Source organism: Zingiber officinale, chromosome 5A (genome assembly GCF_018446385.1).
Source record: "Zingiber officinale cultivar Zhangliang chromosome 5A, Zo_v1.1, whole genome shotgun sequence".
Lineage (NCBI taxonomy): Eukaryota > Viridiplantae > Streptophyta > Magnoliopsida > Zingiberales > Zingiberaceae > Zingiber > Zingiber officinale.
In genome coordinates, this window is record NC_055994.1 from 38,244,132 (window position 1) to 38,250,252 (window position 6,121).

General features: G+C 40.8%; 1 long non-coding RNA gene across 2 annotated transcripts; it reads left to right on the forward strand.

Moving 5' to 3' along the window:
- Positions 1-2,874: 2,874 nt before the first annotated feature.
- Positions 2,875-4,315, forward strand: LOC121982757. Of its 2 annotated transcripts, none has more exons than XR_006112235.1 (5): positions 2,875-3,326; positions 3,403-3,503; positions 3,594-3,614; positions 3,714-3,769; positions 4,233-4,315. It is a non-coding gene; the product is annotated as an uncharacterized LOC121982757 (long non-coding RNA). The 2 variants fall into 2 exon arrangements; XR_006112236.1 differs by having other exon boundaries at positions 3,724-3,769.
- Positions 4,316-6,121: the final 1,806 nt, after the last annotated feature.

A 6,121-nucleotide genomic window follows, 5' to 3' on the forward strand; every position in this document is an offset into this window, starting at 1 on the left:
GAGAGGACCTTTGGATATATGATTTGTACTGGCGTGAGAGAGTTGAAGTTAGCTGCTTAACCTTTATGTGACCTGGTACCACGTGAAGGAAGAAGTAGAGAATGCTTGTTAGAGATCAGGTCATCACTTAGTGATTTCCTTGAGATGTTTTGGAGAGAGTAGTTCTTTACCTCTTTCGGTAGCATGGTGATTTGTAAGGCGATGACTAGTAGACTCGCCTATCGTTGTTCCATGGGAGATCCTGACTCATGGAACTATTGGATATGATTAGATATCCATGATGTACTTAGTGATATATACCCCATAATGGTGCGGAGGAAGTGGTATTAGTTGAGTACTACCTAGGAGGTCTGATCGTAACTAGGTATAATTTCATATGATGATCTCCGAAGGGTAGAGCGTTGATTGATGGATATTTTGATCAGCTAGTTAGTTATAGTGCTCCTCTATTTTTGTGTTCATTGCTTGATACTAGAGGTTACTGAACCTCAGATGGAGCAATCACAGTATGATGGGGTACAAGATAATGGTTAGACGATTCAGCTAACATTGTCCCTATCAGGTGGCTCAAGACCTTGACCACGTGATCATTTTATCAGATCTTGTAGTCTATATCTCATATTAGAGGGTCTAACCTTTCATCGGTATTTGTCGAGGGACATATATAGGATGTTGATGTGAGTTGTGGAAATACTTTCTTGATGGGTAGACTCTTAGTCAGCAGGTTGTGTGACCATTTGACTTTGGTTTGACATTCTTTTACTATGGATATTTAATTATCAGAGAGGATTAAGATGATGAGATTTGACAGACTTTTTGGATACATTTAGTTTGTTGGCAGTAGGTGTTGAGGGTTGGATGCTTTCGTTTTTCTCTATCATTGTTTAGGGGACTATGTAGTATGATTGATTGATGTTGAGGATGATTGGAGTTTGGTGGATATTGTGAGATCTGGTGTGGTGATATGTTATCTTCTGATGATCTATTAGTGGATATTTGATTTGATGATCTATTGTTTAGTATTTGATGTTGATAGACGTGAGGAGTAGCACTTATGTGATATTTATGGATTTGGTGATTTATAGTTGGTGATCAGATCACAGATTTGTTGGGGATCTTATGGTTGAGAGTGTCTGTTGTATGGATATAACGAGTCCTTGGTATTACCGTTTAGGCATACCGTGCCCTAGATGTTTTTATGGACTCGATGTATTAGGTATTATTAGGGTGTCTAGATCAGTTTTCATTATCTCCATTGATGATGTTATGATCTATTTTCGGTCCGAGGTGGATTACGTACACTATCTTTGCATAATTCTAGAGAGGTTTCGACGGGACATTTGTATGTGAAGTTAGTAGTACGTATTGTGATTGTCTTTTACGAGTTTTTGGGACACGTGTTTAGTAGATGATATCGGTGGATCCATGAGAGTTAGAGGCTGCTACCAGTTGGGAGTAGTTGTAGTCTATATCGGAGACTCGCATCTTCCTTGGTCTAGCTGGATATTACTGGAGATTGGATTGAGAGTTTCTCTAGCATTGTTTTGTTGTTGACTGATTGTCTAGGAATAGTATGGAATTTTCCTGGATAGATGTTTGTGAGATCAGTTTAGATAACTGCACCGTCTTAGTTATGCTTTCTAGTGTAGACGGATTTGTACTCTACACAGATGTATCGTATCTGGGAGTTGGTGTAGTTCCGATATGGTATGAGCGGAGTAGTCTCATGCCAGTATATCGAATTATCGTGTGATGGGAATGAGATTCATATATCTCTATGGGAGATTGTGTGTGTTTTCGAGTTACTTCTTGTCCGGGAGGAGTTACTGCAGGAAACACATTGATCTGGATTTGCGATACATTCGGGTGACACCTGATGTATGGAGATTTGGAGCATTCTTATTGGTGAAACGGTATGAAGAATGACATCGTGGATTTGTAGCTTGATGTTTAGTGTATCAGCGAGGCTGAACGTCGGAGACCATCAGGATTATTTTCAGGATTATTATGTTATGGGATTGTCTCCATTGATTTGGATACTAGAGTGGAGTTGGGAGCATATTATGATGGATTTTGTTATGGGATTATCCAGGACATGGAGAGGATATAATAGTTTGGGTAGTCATTATTGGATGACAACTTGGATCCCTAGCTGTCGATTAGTAAGGCGGATTATTTTGGATTGAGTAGTAGGATTATACTCTAGAGGGATTATCAGACTGGATGATGTATCTCTGAGTATGGTTTTGGATGGAGATCTGCGATTTCACATCCTGGTTTTGACTTTGGTTACAACAGATTTTGGGATTGGAGCTTTACTATAGTATGGATTTTCACCCTTAGACTGATGGATAGTCTGCGTGTTTTGTACAGATGTTGGAGGATTTGTGGATAGTGGATTTTGGATTTTAGAGGGGTTTGATTTATTCACAGTTGGCTAGATTGCAGAGTGGGAGTAACAGGAGCAGAGTGAGCTCATAGCTCACAGAGTCATCACTATTCACTTGGGGGTGGATTGTCATGCTTGGAGATATGTTTATGATGTTATGACGAGGTAGTGGATGAGGATACTGTTTGGATGTTACCCTTGGATGAGGATCCCTGAGTTGACCAGTAAATTTGGGGACCAAATTTTTATTAGTGGGGGAGAATGTAAGATACCGTAAAATTAAATAATAATTATTATTGGACGAAAAATCTTATTGGATTTTTTCAGAATTTTTAGAAATTTTTCGGGATTTAAACGGAGTCCGTATGATCCATTTTGATGGGATGGATTCGGGGTACAGTGAATACCTGTTTTGGAATACCCATTTAAGTGGGAGTTGATTTGGGAATGGACTTAGGTTTTAATTAATAAAACCTAGGTTTAAATTTCGGATTTCGTTAATTTTTCCCCCGATCCTTATTCTTCTCCCCGATTCTCTCTGCCCGAAACCCCTCTCCGGCGATTCCTCCTTGCCCGATCGCCGACCACCGCGAGTTCACCGCCGGCAGCGACCTTTCCTCTGCGTGCCTCTCCGATGCCAAGCTCTCTTGGCTACTAGGCGGCTCGATCCTCTCCTCCCTCTCCCTGGCGATTCCTCCCCTAACCCGCGATGCCGACCCCGTGCCGCTCCGATTAGCCATTGCCGGACATCCATGAGCAGCTGGTGCTGGCCACCGCTTCCTGAGCCCTAGCTTCGGGTCTACAACCTTCTTCTTGATCCAAGGTGCCGCCTCAGCACAACTTGATCTTGGCCAAGAGCAAGAATCGGAGCCCTAGTTTCGGTTCCTCGTTGCAGTAGTTGTGGATCGCACGACACCAGCTGTAGGGATTGATTGAGGTAAGGCTTGGTCGAGAGATTCTATGAATTCAAGGATTTTTTATGCGTTTATGGTGCTCTCTCTGTTCTGGTCTAGGAGGATGCTTCGGATAAACCTAGTGATGGATCTTCCTTGAGAAGAACTTCTTCTTCTCCAATTCTTGTGGCTGGGGTCTTTGGTAGCTCTCGGGTGAAGAGGTAAGGTGCATAGTTGTTGTTGGAAATGAGTTAGTGATGTATTGTTTGGTTGAATTCTGATCCCTCCTTGATCCGGGTGGTGAGCAACAGCTTGATTTGGGATCAATTGAGGTGAGTGTGATTCCGGTTGTAGGATTCAGTAGATACATTGTTGTATTTTTGCTTCTTGGACAAATTTTTGGAAGGATTGATGTATGAATGCTTTGGTAGCTGTTGGCAGGGTTATGGTGGGAGCTGTGAGTGTGGATCAGCTACAACCTTCCAAGGTAAGTGATGTATCAATGAGGTATTTCATATTGGATTAGATTAAGCATTCTACATGGATTGTTGATGATAGATTGTTGATGATGGTATTGGGTTAACATAGATTGTTGATGATGGTATTGGGTTAACATAGATTGTTGATGATAGATTGTTGTAATCTGTGTAGATTAGTTGAAATGGATGAATTGTGTGAAGTTGATTCATGGTTAAGGAATTAGAATTCAACTTTGATATATTGATTTGGATTGAATCTTGGATTGATTTGTGGATTTAGAAGGATTTTTGATGAGTTTAGATTAGTGTTGGATTGATGATGAATTATGTGAGTTAGATTGAGGATTCTTTGGAGGATTTATCAGAGATCAGATTTGAGTGGAGTTATCCTAGTTGAGTAGGGATTTTATTTAGCTATTTTAATTCATGTGAATTTAGCTAAATAAAATATGTAAATATTGATTTATGCAGGACTTTGATATGGGATGATCATCACGACGTGGGATTTATTCTGGACACGGTCGACAAATTAAGGCGGGTATTTCTTCCTTTACCTCTATGTAGATTTTCTTGTACTTAGTGCATGGTTGTTATCCGATGGATTAGACTGCTTTACCTTATATCATATCGGTTTGTTGACTTCCTGCTAGAGACTTATGCTTGATCTTTGAGGTGTTCCATTTAATTCATATACCGTCTCTACTTTTGATATCTACTCTGTTGTGATTACACGTGTAGAGTATGCCTTGTAGGGATTGTCGGGTTGTTGGTATTACCATGCTGATTGGGTGTATGATGTGGACTGTACATAGATGGGTATGTGTCATAGGAGTTATCTTGTTGACCGTACATTTACATGTGGTGTGTACATACGTATTTGTCATGTACTTTTGGAGGAGTTGTGTTGATTGTATGTTCGGAGTATATACACATGTCCGTTGTATTTTTATTGGAGGATACATGTTGATTGTACTTATATTTTTGTGTACATGTGTCTGGTGGGATTATTGGAGTTTTGGTTAATTATACATGTGTAGTGGGTACATATGTTCGGTGGGATATGTGGAGGTATCATGACGATTATACTCATGTTGGAGGTATTTATGAGGTTTGGGGTTGTTGCATGGATGATGATTATATATATATATCATGTTCATCATTCATTGCATCTGATGACCATTGTCTCCCTTGTGGTGAGAGAGTCGTCACTCGGCCACTCATGGGTAGTGGTAGCTAGAGCAGTTGCCGCTAGTCCTGTCGTGCCACCCGGTCACGAGGTTTAGTGAGATCCGGCGTTGTGAGCGGTCAGGGACCCCGATGCTATTTAGCTAGATAGCTATTAGCGGACTGTCCGCCTCGACCACTATATAGTGGGCTGGAGGGTAGTCTGATCGTCACAGACCCAAGCCTCTCGGCCATACAGGGTCGTGGTGTCTAGAGAGGTGGCGGGGTGACCATGGAGCATGCATGCACATTTTACTTATGATGCGTGGTGCATCTGCGATTTGCATACATGCCTAGTAGTTACTAGTTGCATGTGATTGTCGTTGTTGCACTTGTTTGAGATATGATTGTTGCACTTGGTTGCCATACTGCATACATGTCATTTATTTTACATGTATACGCAATCGTACTTATATTGCACAGGTGTCACGAGTATGTTGCTGACTCAGTGAGTTTACGGATCATAGTATCATGGTATTGATTCTGGTCGGGTATATGTAATTGTGGTATGTGCGTTTATTGTTTCAAGTATGTACATGTATAGTTATTGTATCAAATATGATTAGATGTGTTATATTTTGACAGCATGATCTCATTCTTTATTTATGGAGACTGCATTTTTTGATTTCCTATATCATTATGTAAATCATGCTTTAATATGTCTATACCCACTGAGTTACCTATACTCACGGTAGATGGTTGGAGTGTCGCTCGGAGTATCCTGTCTGTCGGGTCCTACGTCACATCCGAAGATCGTGATTGTTTTCTTTTGTATATTCTTTTCTTATTTTTGGCATTGTATTTGTGTATAGCCGTGTGGCTATCTTATGGTTTTGGTGTTGTATTTGTTGTATAAGCCTAGCCGGCTAGCAGTGTGTTGATTGGGTTGTATTGGGCTTTCCGTTTTCGTTTTTCCGCTGTGTTGGTTTTTAGTACAGCCGTGTGGGCTGTTTTATATATAACTGCGTGGTTGTGATTGTTTCATTCCAGCCGTGTGGGCTGTTATTATAACTGCGTGGTTGTGTATATAAATATTCCAGCCGCATGTGGCTGATGTATTTTGCTTGTAGTGATGCTTCAGATTGTCATCGGTACAGGGGAGGTTCTGCCGGATTTTTGTCTGACAGGAACTCCTT